The sequence below is a fragment of the Takifugu rubripes genome, chromosome 5 (genome assembly GCF_901000725.2).
Source record: "Takifugu rubripes chromosome 5, fTakRub1.2, whole genome shotgun sequence".
NCBI lineage: Eukaryota > Metazoa > Chordata > Actinopteri > Tetraodontiformes > Tetraodontidae > Takifugu > Takifugu rubripes.
The window spans coordinates 6,485,150-6,502,155 of NC_042289.1; the positions used below are offsets into that span (position 1 = coordinate 6,485,150).

The 17,006-nt window shown below is 51.0% G+C and overlaps 1 protein-coding gene across 1 annotated transcript in view; it reads left to right on the forward strand.

Annotated features, from left to right (window-relative positions):
- LOC101067096 (voltage-dependent T-type calcium channel subunit alpha-1I-like) overlaps positions 1-17,006 on the forward strand; it is an 82,920-nt gene that overhangs the window by 2,280 nt on the left and 63,634 nt on the right. The gene's annotated exons all lie outside the window — the stretch shown is intronic.

A 17,006-nucleotide genomic window follows, 5' to 3' on the forward strand; every position in this document is an offset into this window, starting at 1 on the left:
TCCCGGGTGCGATACTGCCTTCCACCACAGGGGGCAGTGTGAGAGCAGAAGTTCAGACTGGCTTGACTATAACAGAGGGGAGGAATAAATAGAGACATGTTGGCGTGTGATGCACTACACAATAAAAACACCACAAAAGACCAAGGACAATTGCACAACAGAGGTGTAAGATGAGGATAAAGTCCACAAGATTGGAGCTGGAGCGAGGGACAGGGAGCGGATGTTGGCTGGCTCTGTAGAGAATGCTTATTATTGAGTTAGAAAGATTGTTTTTTCATCTGACAGCCGTGTAGTAAGGCCAGACGCTGACCCGAGAGCCTCTCGTTGGGGTCAGAAGGAGACAGAGAGGGTGCACAGAAGACACGCGGCGGCCATTATTTCCCAGAGAATGCAGAAAAAGAAGAAAGGCGAGGGCAGATGCAACGACAGGCGTGACCCTGTGACTCTGCGAGCCTCCGCGGGCGTCAGGCAGGGAGAGACTGATGAAGTGGCTCCGCTGGTGTTTAAGATGAAAGATTATTTCCATCTTTAATCACCCCCCAGACAACAAACCTTCCTGGTTCTCTTTACGTGAAGCGGCGAGGGTTCATTACCAACATAAAGCCTCCCTCTGAGACCGGTCCCGGTTGCTGTTTCCATTAGAACCGACACAGCCTGAATGTGTCAACGGGTGCGCGCTTTAATCCAGGTGCTTTGGTTCTGGATGCAACGGAGCGGACGCAAACCTGCAGGTAATGTCTGATGACACGCAGCTGCCGGCGCCTCAGCCAACACCCCGATTACCCGCCGCATTGTGCGCGGGGGGGGGGGCGGGTTTATGATGGCTGTATGCATTAGAAATGGCGGGGATTAGCCACTGGGCCGCCAGATTCCCTCTGACAGGTGAGGTTTGCTGGCTAAGCTGCGTTTGAGTCTGTAAATGAAAAGGTCGGTTCGGATCCAACACACGACGGAAAACATTAATCCAAAGACCAGCTCAGGTCCGAGGATTTGGTCTTGTGCTAAATTTTAGGAGCGGATTCACAGAGCTGGTGCGCTGGCACAAATTTAACCTCTGGCGCAGTATTAAATTGAGCACCCACACACACACACACACACACTCCCACCCACTCATATCCACACTTGTCTCGCCTGACAATAGGGACTCTTCACTGAGTTCTCTCGCCATGGCTCCCTTGGCGGCCTCTCCCGCAGCTGTTTTGTCACCTGTCAGGGCCAACATGAGTAAGGAAGGGCTGCTCCAGCCCCACTCTACCGTCACTAAACCGCTTTGACGGGCACGGCGCCCCGCCGCTCAGGCCTCCGCTCGCTGCTCAGTGGCGTGAACGGAAATAGAGGCGCGACCTTTGCGCGGCAGAGCGTCATTTCCTCAGCGTCACTGTCTTCTGAGGTCGTCCACGGTGGAAGACGCGACGGTCGAGTGCTTTTCTTGACGGAGCGTCACCGTGCTACAAAATCTGGCAGCAATGATCTCAGCGGCTGGAATCAGCCTCCGAGAGGAACGTGGCGGCCGCACTGGCCCTGACCTCTACTCTGGGCTCTTGTCCTTGTCCTCACAGGCTGAGGGACGCAGCGGCGGACGCTTGTACCGTGTCTCAGTTTCGGGGGCGGCTGACGGTATCGGCGGTCGTCGCCACAGTCGAGCTTGTCGTCAGCGGCGGCGCCGCCAAAGACGTTTTCCCGCCCGAGCCAGGTCTGTCTGAGCTGCGGGCTCCTCTCCTCAGACTTCTGCTTCATCAGTTCGGCCCTGCGGTGCCGGGTTGTAACGGCTGCTTGTTTGAGTCATTAACTGCATGTTCGTCACTCTATTTTGAGGGGGGGGGAGAAACAACGGCTTTGATGCAGCAGCCATTTTTAATGGCCCGTTCTGACCTGCCTGGTTCTGTTGTGGTTCTGCTCACTTCTCCTAGCCATGCTGATGTGTCGGGCCCAAACTTTTAATGGAAATGTTTCCCATCCTTCTTTCTATTTCGGTGGAAGCTCAGACGATTCCCCCAGACAGATTGCTGCTCCTTCCTCCTGGCTTGGGCTCGTTTTCCCCTCACAGATCTCGGAACAACCTTTTTTCCTCAAACTAAAATCGGAAGGCTTTTTTTTTTCCTTTTGGCTTTAAAAAAAAAAAAAAAAAAAAAGTCCCAGCCTTTTCCAGCAGCCGCAGCCGTGTCTCTTTCACTCTGCAGTCCTTTCTGAGTGTTTAACTCGATGCCCCCCACACACACACACACACCACCCCTCCCCCGTCGCATTACATTGATTGTCGCATGGTAACGCTCCGAAATGCCTCCGCCGTCCCCTCTCTGCGCTGCCATCATTGCAAACGGCGGCGCCGGTCGGCCCCGCCGGCGGCGTGCCATCGCCACCAGCCGCTCTGGTCACTCACCGGGAAATGACCTGTCGGTAATAAAGTTTAAGTATTGATCGTCTGATGATATGTGGGTGCCTCCTATCAGACAGAATTATGCTAAATGACCTGCCCCTGTAGCCCCCCACCCCCAACAAAACCTGTTCATTATTCAGAGTGACAGGAAATGCAAATAAAACACACAAACTGAACCGAGACTGTAAATGTCAGCCTTCACTTTGACTATTTGTTGATCAATAGCATTGATTTGGGGCTTGTGTGTGTCTGCGCGCGCATGTGTGTGTGTGTGTGCTGCGTCAAAGCTGTTGCAAATCCGGGTTTGTGCGGCATGAATCCTGCAGCCATGACGCCCCAAGAAATCTGCCCATCCGTCCGTCTCTCTGTCCGTCCGTCTTCATCGTCTCAGTTTGCTCCCGTCTCCCAAGCGCGGCGTCGCCCTTCACCGTTTAGCGGCTTGTCAAGCGACGCGCACAAACTCTTTGTCAGAAAAAATGTCATCCATCGGGTGACATTTGGATGCAGCATGTCGCGGGGCGCGTTACACCGGATTAGTCACGGATGCTAATGATGAGACGTGGGGGCGATGGACTCTGAGTAACTGGTGCAGTCACACGACATGACATCTGACATCAGCTGGGGGACCGATGGAGTGTGGCAGAGAAAATGCACTAAGCCTGTGTGAGTGTGTGTGTGTGTGTGTGTGTGCGCGCGTTACAATAAACATGTAACACGGCTGATCACGGATCCAGAAAGCTCCGTACACCGTTTTGAAGGCACCTACTGTCTCCATTATTGTCGTTCTTGTCGTAATAATGTGATTTAGGACATTCGGCTCATCCAGCTCACGTGCACGGCAGGGCCCTCCGACGTCGAGTGTGCTGCATGAGGGTTTCAGACGCAGGTGTTCATTCGCCTGACCTTTTACACTGTAATGGCTTTTTCGGGCCCTCAAAATGGCACTATTTGTAAAACAGGAGTGGAGTCTCGCGTCACACAAAACTCGCCGCCCACCTGTAAATCGATGGCAATGCAGGTGGTTCTCCTGTAAATAAGGTGTAAATTACCTCTAGGTGTGAGTGTGTGAGAGCCAGTGAGTAAGGGAATGGTGTGTCTGTGTGTGTGTGTGTGTGTGTGTGTGTGTGTGTGTGTGTGTGCGATCGGCTGGTATTCTGGGGTCATCCAGCCTCTCGTCCGGTGACTGCTGGGGTCACAGCTGAATTCCATTCTCAAAGGACATCTCAGCACCTGCACGTGGCTCCCCAGGAATAGATATTAATCATTTAACGAGCTCATTTTATTTCCCATAACAGAAATACTTGGATACAATAAGATGGGTAAGATGTAGTTCAGGTTGAGCTCAGGCAGATGTCTCCATCTCCTCCCCTCTACATCTGTGGCTCAGATGAGGCCACCGGGCAGGCAGTGATACACCTCTGTACATCACACTGACGCATCGCCAGCTGAGACTAACTCTCAGGCGTCAACAGCGAGCTCAAAATCAAGAAAGGGAATACACAGATCCTTCGTGTCGTGTAAATTCATATTTGCTACCATACAAACAACATGAAAAAAGGGAGGGGGGGGCAAAAAAAATCAGGATTTGTCCTCTCATTTAGCAACAACTCATCATTTATTTAGTTCGTTTTCATCAATAGACCAAACCGGAGCAAAACAGCTTTACCTTGTTATCCCGATCCCGATCATACATAAATAATGGGGGGAAAGAATATAAAGGTTTTATGGAAATGCAAGAAGAAATAACACAACGCTCGCTGCAGAAGCGTTTGCGGTATTTTCTCACCCCGGCTCGCTCGCCCCTCTAACACACACTTGTCCTTGTGCTTCCAGCTTGTGAGGACGTTTGCAGACATCACGCACGAGCCCGTCCCAACCCCGAACCACCACAGCTCAGGGCCTCCTGCTGACCCCAACCTTAAAACCACGTCTTAACCCTCAAACAGCTATTTGAACTTGTGAGGACCGGCCAGAAATGACCTCGCTTTGCTCGTAGAATGATTATTTTGGTCTTCAATAAACACAAGAACACACACGTGCACGCAGACACACAAAGAACTCGTCCTGTTTCCCCCCTCAAGGATTTTTGTAATTAGATTCCTACAGGCCAAGTCTCTCAATTTCACTGCATTTAATTGGAAACACACACACACACACACACGTGCACACACACTCTGAAGACTCCACAGGTCCGCGCTTGTTGATCACAAGCCCGGACCGTGCCGCTCTAATAATTAATTTCTATGCTGCCCCCCTCACATGCCTCATTTACCCATCAATCCCTTCTTTGTTTTATGAATTCTATTAAGTCTATTCTGCTGGGAGGTGATGAGAGGAAGATGAGAGGTGACAGTGTGTGTGTGTGTGTGTGGGAGGGGGGGGGGGTCTTGTCACGTTACTTTGAGCCGTGTACGGAGCTCTTGGGAACGTTTGTCCGAGAGGAGCCGAGTGAGCTCCAACAGCCAACTTCCCGCGCAGTTCTGCCCGGGGCTGAGCAGCGGGGGTGAAGGCTGCGGCGTGTTTTGGTTCATAACGTGTGTGTTCGACGCACGCAGGGTGAGAAGGTGTGTGTGATCACACTCGGGCTCCAGCGGTCAGAACCCTTTACCTTCCATGTAGGGGTTTACGTGCCACAATCCTTTGCCCGGCAGTAGTTGCTGGGCAACCAATGAATGAACCAGTAAATGAAGCTGTATTAGTCACCTGAAAATAGTTTATGGGATTAAACCAGCAGTTTGTGACAAGCTCATTAGCAGGATGATTTCCTGTGGGGGTAGTTACCTATGGAAAAGCTACTGTGGCGATCGCGGTGAGCTTGTTTAGACATGAATGTGCCATTAGCAGCGGTTATTTGCCTCCCAACAAGGAAGCCCCCCCCCCACCCCCCCACCCCACACACACACCTTCCCAGCCCTGCCCGTCAGCGTTGAAATATGCAGGCTTCTATTGATCTGCTGCGGACTCACCTTGAAGCCTCAGCCGGCGTTTCCAACCCAAGTCTTATACAGTGTTTGTTGTTAATTACCTGGTCTCCAGCAGCCCACGTGCATCATAATGACCTTAAAGATTCCTCGCTCTCAGAGAGACCCCACTCACCGTTTCCCCTTTGTTGTGTGCTCTCGTCCTCTCGCTCACCCACTCCTCCTGGTAAAGTCAAGGGTTTCCAGTGCTCACCGCTTCAGTAACGGTGAAGAGAAACTAACATTTTCATTTAAAATAAGGGGCTGGTGAGAGGCTTTATTAGCTCTGGCGGCACCCGAGGCAACAGTTTACCAATCTGATTGACAACCTCCGTCCCCATTTATAAGGCAGATACTGAGATGAAACCCGGGACCTTAAGGAGATGGTAAGGTGACCCTTCAGAAGCTAGCATATTAATTTAAAAGACTCTCACCTTCTGCAACTATGTAAGCATAATATGTTAGGCTAGGCTATGCTAAGCATCTTAAAAATAAACAGAGCTGCCCCAAAGTTGATTCTTGATCAAGTCCTTTTGGTTGCTAAGGTAATGCGATTACTTGGTATCTTCACAATGTTGACAATAAACCTTGTGCCAATTCTAAAATAGGAACTTTTGAAGTTTTAGACGATCCTGGGATCCAGCCTCATGTGTGTCTGGGAGCTAATTAGCATCAGGGGTAAGAACACGCTAGTGTAGGGTTAAAAAATGCGTCCATGGACCTCCTCCTGTCCGTCCTTCAAGCTATAGAAGGAAGGGGTCGTCCAGATTGCCTGGTTCAAAAGCCGGCATCTGTGTTGGCGCGGAGGTGCGACCACCCCCACAGTGTGGGCACACCTGTCGTGGCTATTATGGGGTTTTGGAAAAACATATGCTGCTTTGTCAATGGCTTTTCTTCTCCCGGGTACCTGTCCTCTCATTCAACTGGGGAATTGCCGACTCACTTTCATTGCTTCAGAGCGAACGCCTGGTGGTTTACGGTAGTCCAGGGACCTCCCACCACCCCCCCCCCCCCCACCACCACCACCACCACCCTGTGCCTGTAAGTAAATGAATGACATTATAGGCGCGTGCGTTTTATCTCCTTGGGGAAGGAATGTCCCTGCAATGTGTCAATGAAAACAGATTTACATGCACTCACAAAAAGCCCAGACCAAGTAAAGAGTGACTTCACCTTGAACAGCACAAAGCAGGGTGCTTGTAGGTGCTGCCAGCACCCGCCCAGCACCCTAATAATGGAGAGGACTGCATGGAATGCTTCTAAATTATTCTTATTATTAAGAAGTGGAGCAAGCAATTAAAAAGGGTCGTTTAATCTGTTGTGAATGCAGACACAAGCAGGGAAGTAGACCATGAAAGCTCTCTATGTTTGATGGCGTTCCTCCTCCCTGGAGAGGCAGCTTGCATCCTGAGGCGCCCTGACTGCTGTGCACACGTGGGACAGGCTCGTATGTGGAATGGCTGCAGGATATTGTGTTCCGTTCTACCTCTGCAGCCTGATGGAACTCTGTTATTTGCTTATTTTACCTTTTGTGTTTGGAGAGGAGCCACCTGGGCTACTCCTGGGATGGGTGATCGGTTTTTGGGAAGCGTGCAGACTTTAGGCAACCGGTATTGACGACTGCCTAACCAGCCAGCGTTGGCTGTCACACTCCAAATGTGGTGGCATCAGCTTGAACGTGTACATTGGAACAATGAGCTTTTAATGTACGGAGAAATGAAGCGGGCGATCTTATTGGAAACCCCCCTAATGTGTTTGGACAGGTGCCGTACTCTCAGAACCACGAGCTACCGTTTTTATCTGCGTAAGTCTGATGTAACCGAATGCAAAAAAGAGTACAATCGCATCGAAAGCGAGTCTTTCTTTAGCCTTAAGCTAACCCTGCCCGTGCGTGCACGCGTGAGCGAGGGTGCATTTAGAGAACCTCTGAGTAATGAGACGGAGCCGAGATGCATTAGTATTTTTAGACTTCACACAGGAGAAGAGAGGGGTTTCGGCGAAGCGTTGCTTGCGACTTGTTCTGCTTTTTAGTCTGCGCTTCTTATTAGGCGAGGACGGGTGGTGGGCAGAGAGGCACGCCAACACATCCCAGGGGAGGAAAGGAGATGAGAAGGTGGTGGAGGGGGGGTCAGGAGACGCCGCCGCCTAAACAGGTTTAGGGAAGGAACTGTTGTGCCTCTTGGCTGCCAGTCACATGACCCCCGATGAGCCTTCGCACACGTTTCACATCTGTTGTGTTCTTTATTAGCGGTCTGTTGCTCCGGACCTGCAGGTTGTCGTCCAATATAGCAGAGCCCCCCCCCCCCCGCGTGTCAGTCATTCCTCCTGGGGAACAGAAAACCAGTCTGACCAGGACCCCACTGCAACTTCCTATGCAGCTAATTAAGGTGGGCAAACATGAGCAGAGGCGCTGTTGGCGTGGACGGAGACGGCAACAGCGTAGCGTCTTCCATTACGTAAGTGGAAGTACCCGATTGGTCGGTTCTGTTGTCAGGTGTGGCGCAGTCAGCCCCGACATATTCTGACCGGTGGAGAGCGGTTTTAACGGCCCAGAGGCGCAGAGCAAAATAAGGAAATGGGACAAAGACTGAAGCGTTCCATCAATATTTCATGGAAAAGAAGCAATCAGAGCGGTTATTGTCAGCGTCATGAGCCAGGCAAGGTGGAAATGCTGCTGCGCGGCACAGCGGAGCCAAAGGAAGCGACAGAAAGGGCGGGATGAAAAAGAGGGCATCAGGAATGACAGGCGAGCGGAGGAGATGGAGATGTAAAGGGAGGCTGGGAAATGAAGGGTGGACTGAAATGAAGCCCTTTGAAGATCGGCGGGCGCGTCGTCTCTTTGATATCCGCACGCTGCCTTTCTGTCGCTGCGTTTGTATGCGTTAGCGCAGGTGTGCGCCTGTCTCAGGTCTCAGCGGGACTAAAGCGAAGCTAATGTTTCACGCAACACCTGCCTGTCAGCTCGGGCAGGTGTGCGTCGCGCCGCTTCTTCTTCTGCTGCCGCTGCGGCGTGGACGAGGCTGGCGTTTGCCTTTGGGAGACTTCAAATGGTATTTCAGCGCCGCCCTCTGCGGGCGATTTGGCGCGGTCACACTCGATCGGGAGTGTGTTTACCCTCCGGAGAGGGGGGAAGCGTTCGCCAGTCTGGCGGGGGTTTCAGCTGAGCTGGCCACGTGGCTGATGGGAGCTGACATCACTCCAGGCCCAACAAACGTCAAATTTGAAGGCCAGGGGCTGTGACCCCCCCCCCCCCCCCGCCCCAACTTGGCAACTTGAACAGTTCCTAGGAGAAATCTATAGGTGGCAGCGTACCTGTCAAAATGCCATTTAAATACTTTATAAATATGTTTCCGCGGCTCAGGTTGCGTACCTGACTCCATTATACTAGAGACTTGTGACCCCCCCCCCCTTCCCCCTTCAGACCTGTATCCTGAAGCAGGATCGCCTCCATGGTGATTGAGGACTGGGTGACAGGTGCTTCTTCTTGCACCTGAGACAGCTCAGATTGGGACACATCTGCCTGTTCTCCACCTTGCAGTGCTTATTGATAACTGGGGTCGGGGGGGTTGGAGCCCGGGACTAACGCTGGACACCACACACACACACCCTGAACACTACACACACACCCTGAACACCACACAGGCACCCTGAACACCACACACACACCCTGAACACCACACACACACCCTGAACACCACACATACACCCTGAACACCACACACACACCCTGAACACCACACACACACCCTGAACACCACACACACACCCTGAACACCACACATACACCCTGAACACCACACACACACCCTGAACACCACACACACACCCTGAACACCACACACACACCCTGAACACCACACACACACCCTGAACACCACACAGGCACCTACAGCCATTGTTGAGTCATTAATAGCAGTCGTGCTAACCACCCCAGGCCACCTGAAGTGAGAATTGGGTGGATTTTTGAAAAAAAATGTGCAGCAGCTTTATGGGCACCATTAGATCCACATCGCTATCTGGGCGTGGAGCCCCCCCCCTCCTCTGGACGTACCTACTTTATGTCAGGAGGCTTTCATTCTTATTTTAGTCGCCATTTTTATTTTAGTTGTCCCCGAGTGTTAGTGGCTAAATTAGCAGAGTTGAAGTATCAAACATGTCATCCGTCCATGACAAATAAGCTCCATGATGAATTTATTCTTTGAACAAGATCCTGATATTATGTCAAATGAAAGCACATACATTTAGTTTGACATTTGCGTAAGGTCGTCGCTCAACGGCTTCCAAGTCTGGGATAATTGAATTTGGACCGTAGCTTTCGCCTCCGGCCTCCCGAAGATTACTTACAGGGCGCGGAGCACATGCCCACGCTCCCCAGGACCAGCGTGCGTGCCGAGCCAGCGCGAGATAGATGGTAATAAGGTGATTAATAACGCTGGATGCATGTGGTTACGGTTACGAGAGTCGTATCAGTCCGCTGAGTTCGAGCAGCCAGTTTGTCTCCAAGTCTGTCACTGAGGGGCAGATATATGAGGTCTGTGTAACGGCAGCGTGGCGGGGGCTTCCTCCGTGGCACGTACACCACAAAGGTGTTCTCTGTGCGGATGCGCGTCCTGAATCTTGACTCTGCTGTCTTGAAGAACAGCTAATCACTTCAGCGCTCCCCGGCGGACGGGCCTAATGCAGTTAACTGCTCCTGCGGGAGCTGCAGCCTGACAGTGCAGAACGGCCTTGACGCTCGCAGCTACGGAAATTCTGCCCTTCTCCTCCAAGCTCTTTCATTTTTGCTTTTATCACTACATAACTCCTCCCTGTAGTCTCCTCTTACTGGAACCTGTCGTCCAGGAAGACTGCGCCTACTTTCATTTGCTGTAAAGTTGTTTTTTCGACCCGCGTCAAAGGCCAGGTGGCTAAATGCTAGCCTGCGAAACGCTAACTGCTTTATTAGATTTTATGATTCGGCCTTTCAGAGCCAGACAAAAACGTGCTCACCTCAAAGCGCCGGCTGGCTCCCTTTTGATATTGCGGGAAGAAAAATGGAAAAATCCTTTAGGAATTTCCAACAAAAAGCAAGCCTGAGTGTAAACAAACAAGGAAGGACAGGAATTCCTCCCCTGTTAGCATTATAACTCGTCAGCCTGCTGCTGGAAATAAATGTTGTCTATGAAAAACAGCAGCGTTTTAATGCTTCACTTTGTCTTCTGTCTTGCCTTCGCATTTCCTCGAGTTCGCCGAAGCGAACCTTCGTTCATTATCAGCACAGTCTGTGTTTTACGACGCTCTTTTCTGTCCTTGTCCACATTACTGTAACTCGGTCAATTGGACAGCAATGAGCTGGAATAACTGTCGAGACAAGTCCCTGTACTCGCACGTCCACGGATGAGCATGTGGATCCAATTCTGCTCTTTACTCAGTCACTGGAAGAAATAAGCAAATCATTACTACTTAATGGAAAAGTGAGATAAACGACATTTACAGAAATGTTCTTTGATGTTTCTTTGAACATCCAATCACGCGTCAGCAATCCTTTTACATTATAAATGAGCGACGACTTGGTCCAGATCCGTTTCCCCCATATTCTTTCATTTATGACTCGTCGTCACTGACTAACACACAAAATGCTGATTTTTTGTCCTCCCTCTTCTGTTTATTGCATCATTCGCAGTGTTGAGAGGCTCTGACTCACTGCTTTGAACAAAAATCAAAGCCTAAATATTAATATACGCGCTGCGGGGATAATGGAGCGCTGTTTTGATTTTAATCATCTTTATTTTGGTCTTATCTTCCTAGTTTCACTGTCATTCTGATACAGTGGTACCATCTCTGAACGGGTCACGCTCCTGTGACGCTCCAGAGCCGGAAGCCTCACGTGCACCGTGCAAGCTGTTCTCCGATCTGGAGCGCTCCTTCTCTCCGTGGCTCGGAGTGACGTCTTTCATCATTGTCTTTCACGAGACTCCTCATCTTCATTTTTCCCCTCGTCTCGTTTCTCTGACCTGAGTTTGACCTTCCGATTCCTCCTGGAACCTTGAACCCGTGTGTGGAGGTCAGGTGGCGCACGTCCTCCCACTGATTGGCACTCCTTTGACCTACGCATCAATGTGACATCGAGTCTGGATTTTTGATCCCGAGTGTTCCCTCTTGAAAAGATGCAACTTTTTTCTCTTTGCAGACGTTCAGGAAGAAGCATTTTATGAGCCATCGGAGAAACAACCTGCGTCCTCATTATTATGTCAGGAATCAATAACGGCTGGAGGCATTTCGTCTTTAAGTCCGTCAATTTTTATGGAAGGAAACTGACCGCCTGAGTCAGGGGAACACGCCATCTAACAGATTCTTAATTAAAAGGCAACGTTTAGTGAAGAAAGCTGGATAAATCCATTAAGGGGGGAAAATGGTTGCCCGGAGAAAGATGCAACAGAGTCAGGAGACGGAGGAAGAGGCTAAGAGCTAAGAGATGGAGATGTTACGATACGTGGTTGTAGAGGACCCGAACGCAGGCCAGGACACAGTGGTGGAGTGGTCAACAGCTTTATTTACAGGGGGGGGGGAGCACACACTGACGACAGGAAACAGTCCTCCTGGACCACAGGGGGATGGGGAGGCAGCGTCCGCCCGTCACAGGTGCATCGGCGAGTCCCCAACCAGACGCAGTCCCCCTGGACTGCGGGGAACTCGGGAGTCCGGCGCGACACACTCACCGGTCCAGCAAACAGCACGAAGACCGCGAACGTGCCTCGAGACGCTAAAGACAGAGGCAGTCCTCCTAGACTCGGGGACAGGAGCGACCCTCCAGGAAACGCAGTGCATCAACAAACGACAAGGGAGACAACCAACCAGCCTCACCAGACAAACTGACACACTCAGGACCGTGAACAGACACCCCGGCACTGACAGGCGGGCACCACCTGCTTAAATAGGCAGCAAGATGTAAATGGCCTACAGGTGCGCCCGCCTGCAGTGCCAGCTGCACCCAATTGTGCTCCACAGCACCCCCTGCAGGCCAAAGACAGACACAAACCAGAAACCCCAACAGGAGAGGGAATGTGAATAAAGTAGGCCTAATGTGGGGAGGGGGCCTGGGAGCAGATGGGAGTATCGAAGTCCTGCAGTTTATTTCCGCCCTCCCACATCTGCGCTATCAACGCAACGTCGCGCCCAAATGTAGACGAACGGCGTGGACGCGTACCAAAAATCAACCGCGCGACGCTCAAGTTTCTCAACATCTGCGTAAAAGTGCTGAAGTGTCGGAGTGAGCGAGATGATAGATGTTGTGTAGCCGCGTTATTCATTTTCCACGGGCTGCTAGCACAAATGGCTCCAAAGCAGCTTCTTGTTCTAGAGGCTTGAAAACATCAAATAATGAATCATTAGCAAAAAAACGACTCATTTGTTGATAACACCTGAAGCGCTATTTCCATATTTGATTGATTTGCCGGGCAAACCGGACGCGTCGCCTGGTAGCCGCTGGCGTCGGGCTGTGACGTACGAGCTGGTTGTTAAAACCGCACGTTGCAGCAGCGTCAGTGAAGCACGCAGCGGTGAAGGCGGGGGCCTTTTTATCTCTCCAGTGTTTGTCTCTGGGGATGAGGCCAATATTTGACACCTCATGGCCATTTCCTTCGCAGCAGTTTGGAGCTCGTGCGCAGTCTTCTCCTCTCTCTTTCCTTGCGCTTCACCATAAACTTGGATTCGTGCTTCCTAATACCTGCTGTCCTTCCTTTTGCTGTTTAATTAGCTCACTGTCTCACTGGCTGGGTTGCCTTCACCCTCTGTCTTGTGACACACGCAGTTTTGCTGAAAAGGGTGATTTTTTTGGGGGGGGGGAACCATTAATTAGAAGAAGTGGAAGAAAAATGGGTGTAGGAGACCCGCGGAACTGGAACTCACATTGGCCCCTGCTTCTGCTGACGGCCTCTTTCGTAGGAGCGTCCTCGTCTGGAACTTTAGTCGGTGCCAGCCGTTAGCTGTTAGCATCCGTGCTCCACTGCACTGTTAGACTCTTTCGTTGTCAGATTCTGGCTGTCAACCTGTTTTTGCGCTGACGTTATTCCGACAAAACGATATTTCCCCACCCTTGAGAAACATGTTCTGCATATTTCAGCCCAAATGTGGAAAATGGTTGAAGAGAAACTGGCCTGACGTGACTGGTCTAGCAACAGTATTAGCAACAGCACCAGATCACTATCTGGTTCTGGACCTGGTGCATTTCAGGTCACATTCCTTCGCGGCCACGAGGGCCCTCCTCTGTATCTAAGGAAGGGGGGGGGCACAGTGCTCCGACAGCCATATTCAAATCTCATTTCACACCGCTGAGGGTGAAAAGACCTGACACAGCACTCGGCGGGAGGCAGGGGAGGCGTAGGGAAGGAGAGGCCCAGGGAACGGAGGGAGGGACGTGGGAGACGGGAAGGAAGTGACGGCGGAGACAGGCGGAGGAGGGAGGGTGAGGGACACAACGTGGGAGAGGATGAGCGTGATGGCTGCTGGCGTGAAGCTACCCACGGCGTATGGCCGAGAGGAGCGGCGGGGGGAGCGGGGATGGAACACGGCGCACAGTCGGCACTAAAGAAAAGGCAGGGAGAGGTGGATGCTGGGGGGGGGTCGGAGTTGAGAAGGGCAGGGAGTCTTGTCTTGTCGTCAGCTGGCTCATATGTTTGCCTGCAATCTCTTTACAATTTGCAGAATTGTGTCTTCCTCAGGTGGAGCATTGACACCCCCCCCCCCACACACACACACACACACACACACACACCACCACCATGTGCGAGTTAATGCAGAGGTCAATTGGAATGCTGCTCAGCTTCCTTTGAGGCTTGAAGAGGTGCGAGGAGAGAAGAGAGGCGTGATGATCCGGGTCTCTGCTTGTTTGAATTATTCCCTCCAAAGTGCCGCCTGCACGTTTCCGTGAGCAATTTAGGAATGCCTCCATAAATCGCCGATGATTCCCAGCCTCATCTGGCCCGGAACACTCCTGCGCTCTCGTTCCCTCCGTCTTCTCTGTGACTTGTGTGCGTGTTCCCTTCCTCCTCATTTCCCTCACATCTGCTCTCGTTCCCTGCCCCCCCCCCCCCCCCACCCACCCACCTCACTCCACATATTTGACTGAGGCCTTCAGTTGATTCTCTTGCTTCTTCATCATCTTTCTTTAGACGCTTCATCATGTGCTCCTCATCCTCTTGGAATAATGAAACCATGGGATTCTATTCTTGAAATTGTTTTGGTAATCTATAAGAAAATTAATATTAATAGAATCCTTATTAGAATTTCCTTTGTTTAAGTTCTCTAATTACATAACTATCGATGTGGGTCGTTCCAGCGTCGTTGGTCTTGATCAAATCTAATCGATACATTTGGCTGTGATGCTTAAAACCCTGCATCACTTTATGTGGCACATTTTACGGGCGCCTTCAGGTGCCTGGGATCTGCCTGTGCTCGCTACGTCAGGCCTGATATCAAAGCGCTTGCCCTGGCACGTGCGCGCCGCCTGGCTCACTCCGACTGTGCCGACTTCAGAGGACAGCCGCCTGTCGTGGCCCGAGCTGGAAGAGATTTTTGATAGGAGACAGAAACTTCCTTGAGAGAGCAGATAGGGAGCTCTGCCCCGCAGATGTCAAGAATTCCCTTTCTTCAAAAAAAGAGGAATCCTTAAAGACATTGTAAGTGTAATGAGGGTTTTGTTTTGAGCCCCAGACACAAGCAGATTCAACCCTGATGTTACACACTCGAAGCTCCCGCTTCAGCTACAGCACAGAGCCTCTTGAACGCAGCCTCTCCAGCGCTTTATTAGGTGCTAATAGCTCTTCCTGGCCAATCAAGGCACACTTGTCCTAAATGCTGTTTCTTACACCACCCCACAGTATTTGTCTTCCCCCCTTAGTGCATGTTTCAATTAGCACACACACACACACACACACACTCAAATACAGTAGTTTGATCTGGTTTAGAGGGGGCCGCGAACGCACATTTGTCAAAGCTAATCAGCCTCGGTGGACGCAGCAGGACGGGGGCCCACAAGAGGGAGTGTTTGTTTCAATTTGGCAACGCCTGCACGCACCAGTTCCACCCAACCACCCCCATTGCAGCCCGGGGGGGGCAACATTTGTGTCGTTTGTTACGGTGAGAGAAAGACAAGAGCCCCTCGTGGTAAATCATTGGCAGCATTTCTCACCTGCTGGAGTGGCTGGGGATGTTGGGGGGGGTTAGAAACACAACCTGGCTCCTTCCATCACACTGACGCTTGCACGCATGCCAAGAAATCAGGGATGATAATGAACGTCCCGATGACCATTTTGGCCACTCTGTAATGCAGGCGTGGCGGCCTGCCAGCCTGTCGCGCCAAGTCATCATTTTTGGTCCACTCGGAGTTGGAGATGTCGTTTGTGTTCGCAGGCTGCGGCACGGCCGGAGTGTTTAGTGGGAAAAGGTGGAGATTTCTGTTGCGTAACATCATTTCAGGAGTGAAAGGCTGTTCGGTACTCAGTTGTGTAACCGACGTTCAGCCTATCAATGAAGTCGGTTCAGCGCCAGACATCCACCCGTGTTATTACTTCATCCGCTCGTGTCACCTTTTCCGTCAGACACTGTCAGCTAATGTTATTTAACCGCGAAAGGCTAACGGCAAAAAAAAAACACACATAATGTCCCATGAAAACATCACACTGGAAATTTTAATCCTTCAGCACCAAAATGCATGAAGAAAAAAACCCTTTCCCAAATCTCGGATAAAACCCCGCGCTGTTATCGATGCAGTTGGCGGTTGCCGAGAATAAATACACGCCTTCAACAGGAGGGTGCTGCCTCAGCACTCTTCGGTCTCCAGCCTCTATTCTGGGAACAGCGAGCCATCATCCAATTTGCTGCTCCTCTCGTTGCTCATTTCCCAGCCTGGCTGTAATTTTGTCCACCTAAAACGCCTTATCCTTGTTATTATTATTATTGTTATTATTATTATCATTGTTATTCCTGATTTAGCATGATGCGAGTTCAAAGAGTCGGTTCTTTTGGTAAGAAACGCGAGTAATCAAGAAAAAGGTTGAAACCAGTGGAGCTGCGAGGGGACTGAAACGGGAGTGAAATGTCGGGGTTGAAAGTTTCAAAGGGAGGATGACGGATTAAAGATGCTGTACATCTTTCATCTGGTGTTTTGATCAAACAGAAGAATTCCTGTGAAGACTGTTGGCAACATTCCCCGAGCAGGGAATGGTTGGCGCTTTATTAAATACACCAGTTCAACTGAAATGCCATCGTCTGCTCAGCCAATCAGGCGGCAGCGGCGCTGCACGTGCAAACGGATCTTTGACTATGGGAATAATTCATCCCAGGACCAGTGGAAGCATTACAGTATTTTAAGACCCCGCGTGGCTATTACGGCTAATTCTGCCAACCCTGCTGGTCTGTCATCCATACCAAATGTCCGGCTAATCTGCCCTTTTTTGCCGAGTCAGGAAGCACATTTCCTGGAAGCCGGAGATGAGTGCGGCACCCGTATGTCACCCACCAGCAGAAATCCTGAAGTATCTGGCAACAGCTGAAGGTTAACAACCCGTGTCACCGAGGCGGTCACGGATATTTGAACCCATTTCCAGGTGGATATTCATGCCGTGGGATTCGACTGAGCACAAAATGTCCTCCATGAGGTGCAGTCATACCGAACCCCAGAACAAATGAGG